Below are 17157 nucleotides of genomic sequence, written 5' to 3'. Positions count from 1 at the left end.
GATCGAGGGATGCGGAGAGAGAGGAAGAACAGGGTGCTTCGATCAACCACAATGGCATAGAATGGTGGTGCAGGCTCAAGGGGCTGAATGGCCTTCACCTATGTTTCTCGGAGAGTCGGCAGATTATACATTGTAAAACGTTGGCCAATCCGCTGGGGTCCTGGGTGCAGTTCTGGTCACCACAAATTAGAGAAACCTCATGTTCCTTCTGCATACTCTCCCACCAGACTGCATTAACATCAGCTTTTCCAGTTTTCATTAAATCCCTGCCCCGAGCCTTGTCTTCCTTTCGCCAGCTCCCCATCCCCATCCCCGTCCATTCAGAGAGCTGCCCACTACCCCCACCCCCTTAGCTTTTTCTGCCCTCTGACCCATACGACTTCTTGCCTACTAGCCTGCGCACCTTCCCCAGCCCTTCCTCCCTCCTCTGCTCCCCAAACCCCTCCCCCCCCCCCCCCCCCCCACGCCAGCCTGGTTTTTCCTCACTCATTGAGGAAGGGCCCAGGCCTGAAACGTTAGTTACCCTTCACTTCCTATGGATGCTGCATGACCTGGTGGGTTTCTCCAGCACATTTGTATATTGCACTCGATTCCCCCCCACCCACTCCACACACCACCCCCCCTCCCCAAGAAGGAGAAGCCTGGGAGAGGACCCCACGGGGAGGAGACCACGGCAGTGAACCGGTGATGGGTTCCGCGGATAATGAACTCCTACCGGGCTGCAGGCTGCTGGAGACCAGCTCGTGGGGAACCCTGGAACTCGGGGGGAATGGACCAGGAGGTTGTGCGAGGCTACAGGGCACAGGAAGCGAATCGAGGGACACTCGATGTCTCTGAAGGGACACTGTGGCTTCCCGTTCTCCTATGGCGCAGTCATTGTTCTAGCGGTGCCTCACTGTGTGCCTTTACAGCAAGAAAAAATGAACAAATTTTGTGTATTTTTTTATGTGAGAGTAAAGGAATCTTGAATATGATCTTGAATATTGCAGAGAAAGTGTGCAAAGAATGTTACTCACTGGACTGCTTTTTAAACAGTTGATACCAAAGAGTCTTTTTCCGTATTAATCTGACAAGCTGCCAGTATTCTTTGGCAGGACACCTCTGCCAGACTATAAGTGACCAGAATTAATATTATGTTTAATTACACAATGTGGGATTTCAGTTCTCTGAGTGGTTTAACCACCAGGCTAAATACATTCATAGCTTGACAGGAATACATTTTCTGTGTGATGTGTGTTTGGGTTCTGGTTGCAGGTCACATGTTCTTTCATTCACTTCACTGACGGACCTGAAGGCAGCCCGTGTCACTGACCAAAAGGGCCCAGAAGCAGGTTAAAGGCTGTCCACTTCCCCGAGGTGAGGGAGCGGGGTCGAAGGTCACCCATTCAGGCCATGCCCCAGAAAGAAAAGGAATCATTGTGACCAATGGAAGCCCTCCCAAGGTTGCCCAGAGAGTCTCGGCAGGTCTGGGGAGGGGGTAACTGCTTACGGGAGGGGCTTGGAGTTTGATGGGCATCCTGGTGGAGCTGCTGCTTCAGGGACCCCAGTTTGATTCCTCCCCCATCCCCAACCTCAGGAGCTATCTTCACGTTCTCCCTGTGTGGCTCCCCTCTGCGGGTTCTGGTTTCCTCCCTCCTTCTAAAGATGTGGAGGAGGTAAATTACCCCTTAGTCCAGTTAGAAGAGGAGGGGGATGGTTAGCTTGAGGCTATTCCAGCGCCAGCGACCCAGGTTCGAATCTGGTGCTGTCTTTAAGTTCTCCCCGCGACTCATGGCGCTCCGGTTTCCTCCGATGTTCCTAAGATGTATAGGGTTGGTAGGTTAATTGGGCCAGAATGAGCTTCCACGGTGAGGTAAATAAATCAAAACAAAACAGCACATGAACAGGCCCTTCTGCTCGCATGTCTGTGCCAAATCAAACTAAGACTCTCCCCCTTCCCTCCATCCCTTTCATGCGTCTATCAATAAGCCTCATAATAACTGCTATAGTACCTGCTCCGCCACTACTCCTGGCCACTCGTTCCAGGCACCCACTACTTTCTGTGTGGGGAAACATTTGCCCCGCGCATCTTTCAGAAGTTCCTTCCCCTCGCCATAAATGCACGGCCTCGAGAGGGTGACATTTTTACCCTGGGGATGAGATTGTCGCTGCCCACCCTATCAATGCCTGTCATGACTTTATACTCACCATTCGGGTCTCCTCTCAGCCTCTGCAAAGGCAGCCCAGGTTTGTCCGATCCCTTCCCACTGCTCCTACTCTCGAAACCAGGCAATATCCGAGCGAACCTCTTCTGCGCTTTTTTCTGAAGCTGCCACGTCCTTCTGTCAGGTAAGTGGCAAAGGGATAGAAGAGGCGGGGGTTTCAGGAGTATAGAGAAATAATGAAGGGGTGGAGAACTTGCTCGGTTGTGAGCTAGCATTGTTCCAAGGGGCTGAATGGTAGTGTGCACCTCTTCTAGTAATGTCAAGTTACAATCCTTCCTGCAGCTGATCCCAGTAAATCTCCCATTTCCCGTCGGAAAACTGAAGGAAGAGCAGAAAATTCACAGCCAGTCAGGCAGCATCCAGGGAGAGGGAACAGGGGCAGGGAGATCGGAACAGGGAGATTAGAAATCAAGTTTCAGGGAAGAGGAAGGGATTTAGACAAAGGCTTATTAGTGGGGAGGCGAGCACGATAGGGAAGACTATTGATTGAAGGTGATCCATCTGAAGGAGGAGCTAACAGTATGGAAACAGAGCGAGAGAGAAATAAAAGGGAAGGACCCAGCCGTGAGAAGCATGAAACATAAAACACAGCACAGGCCATTCGACCCTTGATGTTGTGCTAACCAATGTAAACCTACTCCATAACAATCTAATCTATCCACACCTCACCCCATAACATCCATGTGCCTACCTTAGAGTATTTTAAATGACCCAATTGTACCCCTGGCAATGCATTCCAAGCACCCACTCTCCATATATAAAACTTACCCCTGAAATCTCGCCTAAACTCTCCTCCCCTCATCTTAAACAGATGTCCTTGGTGTTTGCAATTGTTGCCCTGGGACCTCTATTAAGTCTCCTCTCAGCCTTCTACGCTCCAAAGTGAAAAACCCCAGCTCTGCTTAACCTTGCCTCATGAAACACGGTTCTCCAATCCAGGCACCATCTTGGATGGTGAAAATCTGAATCCAAAGAAATTGCTGGAAATGCACTGCAGGACAGTTAGCATCCCACGGAGGCATGGAGTGCCAAGGCATGCTCTTCGTCCCAACTTGTCCATGCTGACCCAGCCAGACCCTCCCTCCAAACCTTTCCTAAGCTTGAACCTGTCCAAATGTTCATGTTTATGGTTGTCTGACTTTACATATACTTTCACCTACTCAGTGAAGACACACAGGAAAATGCATAGGACAAAGAACACTACGACACAGTACAGGCACTTTGGCCCTCGATGTTGGGCTGACCCGTATACTCCTTAAAAAAAAGTACTAAACACACCCAACCCTATAACCCTCTATTTTTCTTCCATCCATGTGCTGGTCTAAGAGTCTCTTAGCTGCCAGTAATGTTCCAGCCTCCACTACCATACCACTCTCTGGGTAAAAAAAACTTATTCCTCATGTCTCCCCTGAACTTCCCTCTCTTCACTTTGTATACACGTCCTCTGGTGTTTGCTGATCCTGCCCTGGGAAACAGGTGCTGACAGTTCACTCTATCTATGCATCTCCTAATCTTGTCACCTCTATCAAGTCTCCTCTCATCTTTCTACGGTCCAAAGAGAAAAGTCGCAGCTTCGCTAACCTTGTTTCCCAATCCAGGCCACATCCTGGTAAATCTCCTCTGCCCCCTCTCTCTAGCTTCCACATCATTCCTATAATGAGGTGACCAGAACTGAACACAATACTCTAAGTGTGGTCTCACCGGAGATTTGTAGAGTTGCAACATGTCCTCTTGACTCCTGATCTCAATTCCCCTTTTAATGAAGACCAGCATCCGATAGGCATTTTGCTTTGAATATTTTATTTCTTTGGTTTTTTTTAAAACATAGTAACATTTTAAATATACAATATATTAAACTTCTCACAAACACAACAAAAAAAAACAGTCGTCCACCCCCCCCCCCACCCCCCACCCACCATACATATAGATCCGGTCACCGACAGAGCTTACATGTATTTTAAGTATATAGAGTACAGTTGGGAAACTACATTTTTGTACATATAATAGTTACTTTTATCTCCTTTTTTCCTCTTTATAACTGTATCTGGGCCCCCATGTAGTCCAGGTTTGGCTGCCAGACCTTTACGAAAGTGTCTTTAAAAAAAAAGTTAGTTGGGGATTTTTTTCTGTAGGTATCCAGCTGTTCATTTCCACAGCCCATCATGGTCTAAGTATAGGGGAGTCTGACTTCCCAGTGATTGCAATACATTTTTTTGCTACAGCCAGTGCTCATTTTTATAAACGAGGTTTGATAGTTGGTCAGTTTGTCACTTATTTCCATAAAGTTTCCTAATAGATACATCTCCGGGTTGCCCGTGAAGGTCACTCCTGTTATTTTCCCACAGGCCTTCTTAACTATCCTATCAACCTGTGCGGCGACCTTGAGGGATGTATGGATTTGGACCCCAAGGTCCCTCTGTTCGTCGTCCACACTCTTAAGTCAACTGGCTTGCCCTTCCCAAATACACATGCTGGAATCTCAAGTTTATTACCATCTAACTGCATATATGACCTGACAAAACAGCGTTTCTCCAAACCATGTTGCACACACAATAAGGAGCACATAGTTATTACATACACAGCAGACATAAGGGTCCTAATAGAAAATGAATACCTGCACATAGAAACATTTAGGAATGTTATACTCTGTCACAGGGCACTATTTTAAAAAGCTCTCCCCACCTCTGGCAGCTCCACTGTCCCTCTGTGTGAAAGTTCCCCTCAGGACTTTTCTAATCTCCCCCCCCCACCCGAAACCAGCCCCCTTCAGTTTCAGACAATTTTAGACTGTCTTTCCCTGGAAGGAAGACAGTGGACAGTGACTATTGACCTTGCCGATGCCCCTCTCAAAGATGCCCCTCAGCCTCCTACACTGCAGGGAGAAAGGTCCCAGCTTCTTCAGCCTCTCCTTGTTCCCCAGTCCCAAAATTGCGTGGCAAGAAGATCTCGGTGAATGTTACCTTGCATCACTTGCTTTGGGCTGATTGCCCCATCAATTCCAGCACCTCGCACGCCACACCTCACCACCCAGCAACCTTTTGTGGCCACTGTTTGACCTTTCTTGTCCAGGTCCACTCACATTGATTCACCAGTGTCTTTGCTTCCTTGGAAACTTAAGGACATTTGTCACCAACATCCCTCGACACCTTCAACTGGTGCCCCAGTAAAAGTATCCTGCCAGGGTGCATCACTGTGTGGGGCAGGAACTACTCCACCCAAGGCCGCAAGAAACTGTAGAGGGTTGTGAACTAGGCTAAGTTTATCTTACACCCCCTCAACTCCATCGACTCCATCACACACCCCCTCCCCTCCATCACACATCCCCTCCTCTCCATCAACTCTATCACACACACCCCTCCTCTCCATCACACACCCCCTCAACTCCATTGACTCCATCACACACCCCTCCCTTCCACTGACTCCATCACACACCCCTCCCCTCCATCAACTCCATCACATACCCCCTCCCCTCCATTGACTCCATCACACACCCCTCCCTTCCATTGACTCCATCACACACCCTTCTCCTCCATCACACACCCTCTCCCCTCCATCACACACCCCTTCCCCTCCAACATACACCCCCTCCTCTCCAATGACTCCATCACAAGCCCCCTCCCCTCCATCGACTCCATCACACACCCTCTCCCCTCCATCACACACCCCTTCCCCTCCATCATACACCCCCTCCTCTCCAATGACTCCATCACAAGCCCCCTCCCCTCCATCGACTCCATCACACACCCCCTCTCCTCCATCACACACCTGCTCCCCTCCATCACACACCCTCTCCCCTCCATCACACACCCCTTCCCCTCCATCATACAACCCTCCCCTCCATTGAATCCATCACACACCCTCTCACCTCTATCGACTCCATCACACACCCTTCCCTTCCATTGACTCCATCACACACCCCTCCCCTCCATCAACTCCATCACACACCCCCTCCCCTCCATTGACTCCATCACACACCCCTCCCTTCCATTGATTCCGTCACACACTCCTCTCCTCCATCACACATCCTCTCCCCTCCATCACACATCCCCCTCCCCTCCATCGACTCCATCATTCACCTTCTCCCCTCCATCGCACACCCTCTCCCCTCCATCACACACCCCCTCCCCTCCATTGACTCCATCATACACCCCCTCCCTTCTATCACACACCCCTCCCCTCCATCACACGTGCCTCAGAAAAGCAGCCAACACGTTAAAAGACCCATCCCACCCTGGCCACACTTTCTTTATGCCTCTCCCATCATTCCTCAACCATCTAAGTGAATGCGGTCCCTTCGAGTGCTGCCTCCATATTACTACTGGAGCTGAATTAGGCCATTCAGCAGGTCAAGTCCGCTCCACCATTCCAATCATGCTTTTTTTTTTTTTTTCTTTTTTTTTTATATTAATTTTTTTATTTTTCACACCATAAATCACATTAGCCATGATATACACAATTTCTTTTTCACACATATACAGTGACTTTTTCTCCCCCCCCCTTTCCTCCCAAACCACCCCCCCACCCCCCCTCTCATCCATTTTAGGTATACAATCTAGGTTGCATTAATCCAGTCAGACAATGTTGTCATTCAACAAAATTACACCAGAAATTCTACTGAGTCCATTCTTTTCTTTCCTTCTCCTTCCATCAACTTAGGTAATGTTTGTCCCCGGTAGGTTTTCGCTATTGTATTTAATGTAAGGCTCCTATACTTGTTCGAATATTTCAATATTATTTCTTAACCAATATGTTATTTTTTCTAATGGAATACATTTATTCATTTAAATTTGGTAGTTTATTCCTTTTAATTTGGTTATTAATTCCATTAATATTTAAAGACATATAGTTCAGCGTAGCCCTTTTATATTTTGTTTATCTTCTCTTTCCGTTTTTCCATCATTACCTTTCCTCCTTTTCCATTTCTGTTTTCTTATTTTCAACTCTTTATAAGACAACATTCCTACAACATCCAACATTTTCCTTATTCTCCTATTTCTATCTTATTTATCCCCAATCTCCCATTCACCTCCTGAGTTGTCCTTTATCCCTTGTCGGACAACCACATCTCCCCTCTCCATTTGGATTTGCGAATCCACTCGCAAGCGTCAACTGATTTTGCAGTGACCGCTATTTCCCCCCACCCCGCCTCCCCCAGAAAAGATTTCACTTTTCATATGTCACAAAGGTCACTCTTTTAATTCCCTCCTTATTCTCTCTATTCCATTACCTTCCCTTATTAATTCTTGTCTATACTATCTATATTTTCCTCTAAGTACAGATACATTCACGTATGCTCCTTGTCTCTATTCACTCTTATACCTCTTTACCCGCATACATATCAATCGTGATCATTTTTACTCTCATTACCCGTCTTCATCCCTCAGTCTATTTTTGTCTTTACCCACATACATATCAATTGTGATCATTTTAACTCTCATTACCCGTCTTCCTCCCTCAGTCTATTTTTGTAATTGTTCTGCAAATTTTCGTGCTTCTTCTGGATCCGAGAATAGTCTGTTTTGTTGTCCTGGAATAAATATTTTCAATACCGCTGGATGCTTTAGTATAAATTTATACCCTTTCTTCCATAAAATCGCCTTTGCTGTATTGAACTCTTTTCTCTTCTTTAGGAGTTCAAAACTTATATCTGGATAAATGAAGATTTTTTGCCCTTTATACTCCAGTGGTTTGTTGCCCTCTCTTACTTTTTCCATTGTCTTCTCCAGTACCTTTTCTCTTGTAGTATATCTTAGGAATTTTACTACAATAGATCTTGGTTTTTGTTGTGGTTGTGGTTTAGAGGCCAATACTCTATGTGCCCTTTCTATTTCCAATTCTTGCTGTAGTTCTGGACATCCTAGGGTCTTAGGGATCCACTCTTTTATAAACTCCCTCATATTCTTGCCTTCTTCATCTTCCTTAAGGCCCACTATCTTTATGTTATTTCTTCTGTTATGGTTTTCCATTGTATCTATTTTTTGAGCTAGTAGTTCTTGTGTCTCTTTAGTTTTTTTATTAGATTTCTCCAATTTCTTTTTTAAGTCTTCTACCTCCATTTCTGCTGCTACTGCCCGCTCTTCCATCTTGTCCATTTTCTTTCCCATTTCTGTTAAGGTCATCTCCATTTTATTTATTTTCTCTTCTGTGTTGTTTATTCTTTTTCTTAAATCCTTAAATTCCTGTGTTTGCCATTCTTTAAATGATTCCATGTATCCTCTAATAAGAGCAAGTATATCCTTTACCTTGCCTTTCTTTTCTTCTTCTATTTCACCATACTCTTCCTCTTCTTCTTCCTCTGGGTTGGCCATCTGTTGTTTCTTTGTTGCCCTTTCCTTCTCTTCTATCTTGTTTCTATTGTCTTCTGTGGTCTCTTCTTGCTGCAGGTGTTCTGCAGCTGTCGTTGCCGGCTGTGGAGATCGACCTCCTAGCTGGTCCCCCCTCCCGTCGGTGTGTTTTTTTTCATTCGCATCGCGCATGCGCGAAACTTCGCGCATGCGCGGTTGCGCACTTTTACTCGGCTCTGCGAGCCATTTTTGTAGTCCATTATTTACCGACCTGAGGGAGCGGGTTTCTCTCTCCGCAGCGGGCCTCTTCGGACAGGTAAGGCCTTCACCTTTTTCCTCCTTTGTCTTCTCTTCCTCTCTTCTTACCGTTGCTTTCGACTTTTCTTTTTTTGTTGCCATCTTCTTTCCACCTTTATACTCACTTTTCTGTAACTTTTATTTCTGTGCCTTTGTGTTTTCTCTTGTTTTTCCCGACTTTTCTGGAGAGGGCTGGAGTTCACCGTCCGGCCACTACTCCATCACGTGACTCCTCCCATTCCAATCATGCTTGGTGTATTTTTCCCCTCAACCCCATTCTCCTGCCTTTTCCCTGTAACATTTGACACCCTCACTAACCCAAACCCTGCCAACCTCCGCTTTCTACCCAACGGTTTCCACAGCTGCCTGTGGCATCGAATCCCACAGGTTCGCCGCCCTCTGGGGTGAAGATCATTCGATTCGTATCTGCCATCACTTTCTTGAGTAACTTTCTTTATTGCTGAATGCAAAAACCTCAAACATTTTCACTCTGACCGGATCTCTAATAAACCTTACTTTCTCTCGATAGAAGCTCCTTTGATTCCTCTGTCTTTCACCAAGAAGTGCTGTGTGCCAGGGGCATGTGGTCAGAGATGGGTTGTCCTCTCTTGGAAGAGTTCCACATGGGCGAATGAATAGGAATACATTTTCTGGCAGCAAGTTTGCAACGTGACCCATTAAACCCACCGTTACTCTTTGGAGAACCTGACACACATATTTGGCTCCGTTGAAGCCACTGTATGTTTGAATTAGCTGAGAACAAAATTTCCCACTTTGGAAATATAATGTCGTAATTGGAAACACCTCAGCTGTGAATGAACCCAGTTTGCTAAGTGCCTGCCACTGATGCTCCCAATCCAGGGAACCCACAGAAAGGGACACGCTGTCTGAACGGAACGTACCATGTTCAATGTAAGAACAATAACATCTTCTTAAATGCTGGCGACTTGTGGTGGAAGGTTCCACACCCGCTGCAGGCTGCTGGCGACCTGCGGTCAAAGGACCCACACGGGCTTGCTGGCTTTTGAAGGCTGGCTCTCGGGAGCCAGGCATTGGAACTGACACGTGGGAGAGCGCTGAGGGCGAGAAGGTCTCCCGAAGGGCCTCAGATGTCACTCGTGTCAGAGATTTGGATCCGGAGCTCAGGTTGCTGACATATCAAAAGGGAGTCCACATGGCTGCAGTGGGGGCACTGGAGGCGAACCCACGGGTACTTGGTGACTCTGAAGGGACTCCCTTTTGCTTCTCTTTTTCTTGTACTGAAAGGGGTGCCGGGCGATATTATTGTCAACTCTTTGTCGGCCTTAAGGCAGCAAGAAGGAAATTTCGTGTAATATTAAATGTTCTGTTTTATCACATGACAATAAAGGAATTTTGAATTTCAAAATCGAATTGATTTCCAAAACATGGGAGAGAATAGGAGAGGGGTGGGGACACATAGTGTCACTTAGCGTGGAAACAGGCTCTTTAGTCCAAGTTGCCCACACCAACCAAAATGTCCCACCCACACCAGTTCCACCTATTTGCTTTTGGCCCATACCCCTCGAAACCAGTGGTTTTCAAACTTTTTCTTTCCACTCATGTACCACCTATGCCATCGGTACTCTGGGATTAGTAAGGGATTGCTTAAGGTGGAATGCTGTGGAAAGAAAAAGGTTTGAAAACCACTATTTTAATCGTCCCTCATTGACTCGTTATGTGCATGATTTCTGAACTCCAAAAGAAATGATCCAATGACAATTTTTCTCAAACAAAATATTTCAGTAACAATCGGGTTTAGAGCAGTGATTCTCAACCTTCCCTTCCCCACCCACATCCCACCTTAAGCAATCCCTTACTAATCACAGAGCACCAATGGCTCTTAAGGATTACTTAAGGTGGAATGTGAGCGGAAGGAAAAAGGTTGAGAACCACTGGTTAGATGATTGAGTAGGTTTACATAGGTTGGCATTACTGCGGGCTGAAAGGCCTATATTGTGCTGGAATGTTCTATCTTCTCCGGTTGGTGACTCCCTACTCTGGGCAAAAGACTATGTGTTCACCCGATCTGTTCCTCCCATGAGTTGGCGCACCCCTCATCCTCCTGCGCTCCCAGATAGCTCAACCTATCCCTCTCACTTATCCCCCCCCCCACCCCCCTGAGTCCTGGCAACATCCTCCTAAATCTTCTCCATACCCTCTCCAGCTTGCCTGCAGCACGGAGACCAAAACTGAACATGATATTCCAAACTCGGCCTCACCAACGTCTTGTACTGCTGCAATGTAACCCACTAATGTCTATGTTCAGTACTCTGACCGATGGAGGCCAATGTGCTGAAAGCTTTTTTGACCACCCTACCCACCTTTTGACACCACTTGCAAGGCATTCTGGTCCCGTACTCCAAGATCCCTCTGCTCCACAACACTCTCCTACATTATATGTCCCAAAATGCAATGCCTTATGTTTCCCTGCCCAGTATTACATTTCTCTGCCCACTTGCCCAACCAATCAACATCCTGCTGTAATCTTTTCATGATCTCTGTGGGGTCGAAATTGTTTCACTTAAATTTAGACGTACAGCATTTTGGCCCACGAGTCCGTGCCACCCAATTTACACCCAATTAACCCACAACCCCCGGTACGTTTTGAACGGTGGGAGGAAACCAGCTCCCTCGGGGAAAACCCACACAGACACGGGGAGAATGTACGAACTCCCAGTATGCTACAAGACAATTTGTCCTTGAGTCCATTGATCAATGTTTTAATTTGATGCCCATCTGCTGGAAGAAGATAGCTATTGGATTTCCAACTCTCCAGTTTCCTGGTTTTTGACCAGTCGATGGTGGTATATCATCTCCATACAGCAAGAGCTTCATTTTGGGTGTGTTGTCATAAAATCTAAATGAGGCAAGTTGAGTTGATTGCCCTCTGATTGCACTAGTGAAACAGCGTTCTCAGGTCCTCGGTGCAAAACACGCAGACACACACCCAGACATAACACTCATAAAGACAAACAGTACATATTCAGGGCAAGTGTTTCATCTATACAAATAAATAAATACATGAGGGTCTTGGGTGGTTCCTTTGGTCATTCAGCGTTCTCACTGCCCGTGGGAAGAAGCTGCTCCTCAGCCTGGTGGTGCTGGCTCTGATCCTCCTGGATCTCTTCCCCAATGGGAGCAGCTGAAAGACGCCATGTGCAGGGTGGAAGGGATCCTCGATGATTTTTCACGCCCTCTTCAGGCAATGATTGCAGTAGATCACGTGATGGGGGGTTGGGGGGGTGGGGGGCGGGAGACTCCAGTCATCCTCTCTGCCACTTTTATAGTCCTGTGGATTCCAGATGAGAATATATTGTCATACAGACGAGTACACAATGCAGAGATGTATCAAGACTGTTTTGTGCTGCAGACGCACAGGTACATAAAATCCACCAATGACATTGTATAAATTAAATTACCACAAAACACAGAAACAGAGATAATGAGATGGACAAATATTCACAGTTGCAGTTAGTGAAAGTTTAAAAAATAGTGCCATATTGAAGGCTGAAGGTGGTCCCGGAGTGAGTAGTTTATGGTTACAGTGAGGAAGATCACTGGGGTCTCCCTCCCCTCTATGTGAATGCCAGTGGGATCTCCCTCCCCTCTACGAGAAGGTCACTGCCATCCTCTTTTCTTGATTAAAGACATTCCCTGGGAGTGTGGCCTAAATAGAGCTCAAAGAATTATTGAGGACCCTTTCCATCCATCAAACAGCATCTTTGACCTACGACCATCAGGAAGGAGGTACCGGAGCATCAAAATCAGGATGGCCGGGCTGGGAAATAGCTTCTTCCCGCAGGCTGTGAGACTGATGAACCGTATCCTATGGACCTTGGAAATTATTCCAAAATATTTATGCATATTTATGTTATGTTATATCTTTATTATCACATGCCACGTGTGTGTGTGTGTGTGTGTCATACAGGTACAGTCAGATGACAATAAACTTGAATTTGTATGGGAGGTTTAAGAGGGTTTAAGCTGTAGGGTGCTGGGAATGGGTGGGAAACATTCTTGATCCGAGAGGAGCTTTTCTTCAGGCTTCTGTAACCTTCTGCCAAAGGGAGCAGTGAGAAGAGGTTGTGACTGGGGCGACGGCTGCCGCAGACACAGTGACGTGGGAGGGAACTGCCGTCACAACATCCACAAAGACCCAGCTTCAGTCGTGACCTCCATTGGAATCTGCTGCATTGTTAGTGAAACACTTCGAGATAAGAGGCATTGTACAATTCAAGGATGGTTATGACTTCAGTGACGATTATGACTTTGTTCAAGTTGTCTACGGGGAACTTGAAACTATTATGAGCAGTTCTGGACTCTTTATCGAAGGAAGGATGTGTTGGGATTGGAGAGGATACAGAGGAGGTTCACTGGAATGATCCCTGAGATGTGTGGTGGGCCCAGAGGACCCCAAAACCCAGCAGCAATAGATGTTGACCAAGACAAATAGTGACTTAAATAAAAGTTGCTTTTAATGATCTTTAAACATGAAAACTGGATCAAACTTTAACTTATCACTATTAACTTAACACCCTTCTCATTCTAAGTGTGTGTAAGTTCAGAAAAGTTCTTTGATTCACAGTCCAATCTCACTTATCACTCCTCCAAGTTCAGGCATGTATCAGGCAATTCTTGTGTTGTGCACAGAATTTAACATTTATGAATCTTCACCAGCCTTTGGTGCTTGAAAGGTAAATTGTTGGTTTTCAGAGAGAGAGATTTGTTGCTCATTGGACACAAACTGATCCCTTTCGATCAGCCACTTCAGTGTCTTGGTGAAGATACTTGCCCCATCAGGGATTTCCAGATGATAACCTCTTTCTTTCAGATCACCACAGAGTTCCTTTTTGTTTCCCTTATTCCAAGTGAAACATTATGCAGCCAGTCATCTCCTCTTGTATGGAGCACAAGGGCTTTGACCAGACTGAACTAAAAACCCCGTCTTCAAAATGGGTTTTTTCCACATGCTTGCCAGCTTGTCCTTTTCCAGTTCCAGTTGTTGCTGCTGACTGTAAAACTGTAGAACTTATCTCCCTCTCTCTCTCTCTCTCTCTCTCTCTCACACACACACACACACACACACACACACACACACACACACACACACACACACACACACACACACACACACACACACACACACACACACACACACACACACACACACACTCTGGACCTAATCTTCTGAGTCCGTTCATCTGTTGCTTTCCAAACCAATAATCCATTACTCCACAGTATGTTCAATTCGTACCTACTTGTGGAGTCCTTATATGCATTCTTCAAAGTTTTTGCAAAGGCAACCGGTGCCTGGACTGTCTGGCTTGAGCTGAGCTCTGCATTTAAAATGAGATCTGTTTTGAAGTGTTTGTATCTTTATGTGACCTACACTAAAAACCCTACAATTTATCTTCCAAAAACATGTGTATACATAATATAAAATCTGTCACAGATGAAAATGTTATCTGTGAGGAATGACCCCTGGAGTGACCGGGTTATCGTGAGGAGTGTTTGATAGCTCCGGGACTGTACAATGGGTGAAAGTGAATGGGGGTATGGGGATCCCAATTGAAACCTATCCAATACTGAAAGGACTGGATGGAAGCAGAATCAGAAGGTATTGTCATGAGCTTGTCGCAGAATGTGGCAGTGTTAAAGGACCAAGTAATGCCATAAATTAGTGGAAAAGATAGGGAAGTGAGGCATTGTCCATTCAGAAATTTGAAGGTGGAGGGGAAGAAGTTGTTCCTGTTCCGTGGTTTGTTTGCGGGCGACCAAAAGATCTGTCAGCCCTATTGTAAAATCACCTGCGACAATGAATGTTTATGTATTATATTTATTTAACATAAGATGATAATCTATAATATTTAAATTTAAATCTCTTCTGTCTTGGCAAATAAATGTAAATTTAGACATACACCACAGTAACAGGGCCTTTCCGGCCCATCATCCTATGTGCCCAAAATAACCGAGTGAAACTATAAGCCTCATACGTTTTGAAAAATGGGAGGAAATGGTTGCACGGTCAGCGTAGTGCGGCGCTGTCACAGCACCGGTGATCGGGACAAGGGTTCGAATCCCATCCTGTCAGTAAGGAGTTTGTACATTCTTCTCATGTCTGCGTGGCTTTTTCCCGGGGGGGTCCAGTTTCCTCACACCCTTTGAAACTTACCAGGGGGTGTAGGTTAGTGGGGTGTAAATTGGGTGGCATGGACTCGTGGGCCGAAATGGTCGGTCACAGTGCTGTATGTCTACATTTAAAAAAAAATCCACAGCATCTCTCTGAACAATGCTGTGTGTGTACCCACACACACACACACACACACACACACACACACACACACACACACACACACACACAGACACCCATCTCCCACACACCCATGCACAGACACACCCATGCACACCCCCCCACCCTACACGCACACACTCAAAATGAGTGGCAAAGCAAATTGTGCAGAGAGACTGCAGGGAGATATTGGTAGGTTAAGTGAGTGGGCAAGAGTCTAGCAGATGGAGTACAATGTGAGGTTGTCCACTTTGGAAAGGAAAATGGAAGATCAGATTATTAATTAAATGGCAGGCGGTTGCAGTGGGCTGCCGTGCAGGAGGACTTGGGTGGGCTTGTGCATGAATCGCAAAAGGTTGGTTTGCACGTGCAGCAGGTTATCAAGAGGACAAATGGAATGTTGGCCTTCATTGAGAGGAGGATGGAATTTTCGAGCAGGGAGGTTATGCTGCAACTGTACAAGGAACTGGTGAGGCCCCATCGGGGGTACTGCATTTCTAGTCTCCTTACTTGAGAAAGGATGTACAGGGTTTGGAGGCAGTCCAGAGGGGGTTCACCAGGTAGATTCCAGAGAAAGAGGGGGATTGATTCATCTGGGACTGTACTCGCTGGAATTTAGAAGAATGAAAGGGGATCTTATAGAGACATATAAAGTTATGAGAGGCATAGATAAGATAGAGATAGGCAAGTTGTTTACATGGGTGGGGGAGGCAAGAACTAGGGGGCAGCTCAAGATTCAGAGGACGGAGATGAAGAGGAACTGCTTTTCCAAGAGGGTGGTGAATCTGTGGAATTCGCTGCCCATTGAAATAGTGGAGGCCACCTCAATAAATATACATAAGACAAGATTGGATAGATTTTTATATCGTAAGGGAATGAAGGGATATGGGGAAAAAGCAGGTCGGTGGAGATGAGCCCACTGTCAGATCAGCCATAGTTTCATTAAATGGCAGAGCAGGGCCGACAGGCTGGATGGCTGACTCCTGCTCCTGTTTCAAATGTTCTTATGAATCAGAACCTTTATTGTGGCACAGAGACACAGTTTCGGTAAAGGGTCATGGGCTGAAATGTTGACCGTTGCTTGGGTTTCATCTCGTTAGGTCAACGATTCATAGCACTGGTTTGTGAGGTGGTGGGAAGTCCCCTGCTGGGATTGGGGTCTCTCTGCCTCAGTGATGGGATTGTTAACCAGCATTACTGGGCTAATCTGGTCATTTCCAGTGATGGGGTGGCTAACTAGCATTACTGGGTTAATCTGGTCATTTCCAGTGATGGGGTGGCTAACTAGCATTACTGGGTTAATCTGGTCATTTCCAGTGATGGGCTGGTTAACTAGCATTACTGAATGAACTTGACTGCTGTGGTGGTGGAATTGTTAATCATTATAGTGTAGTGGGCCGAGCGGCCGTGTAGGGGGCCGAGCTAGCGCGTAGTGCTGCGAGCCAGACTGCTTCTCCCTCACCTGCATGAGGAACTACGGGCACGCGACGCCGTGAGCCGAGTCACGTCAAACTGGACTATTGTGCCTCTTTCTGGAGGACACGGGGCTCCCATTGTGTTTACTTTAAACACATGAGCCTCGCAGATTAGTGGCAGACACGTGGTGACCTCACTCCCAGTCTTGTGGGGGCCAGACTGGGAGGGACATAAAAGGAGGAAGCAAATTTGAGTCCTGTGTATGTGTATTCATTTAGTAGCTCTAATGGAGTAGTCGCTGCAATTGGTGGGTTAATTTTCATCCACTGAACTCGTGTAAAATTCAGGAAAATTACAAACCAAGTTCACAATTCCTCACCAAATTTATCACCATTAAATCTTCCCACATTCAATATCCTGCCACGACTTTCTAATGAGACACATTTATACTCCAACAATGTAATTCTGCAGAGTTCTATTGACCTGGGAATTAAAACTGCATTGGTTGCCTGTGGACGGCTGGATTCAAGAAACTAATCTCGGCTAAATCGGAACCACACAATTTAGTTCCAATTGACAACTAGTGTCGAGCATTCTCATCTCACACAGATGTTAGTACTTTATGTGGCTGTCCTGTGATTTGGCG

This window comes from Narcine bancroftii, chromosome 6 (genome assembly GCF_036971445.1).
Source record: "Narcine bancroftii isolate sNarBan1 chromosome 6, sNarBan1.hap1, whole genome shotgun sequence".
NCBI lineage: Eukaryota > Metazoa > Chordata > Chondrichthyes > Torpediniformes > Narcinidae > Narcine > Narcine bancroftii.
Note: the sequence above shows the minus strand (reverse complement) of the source record.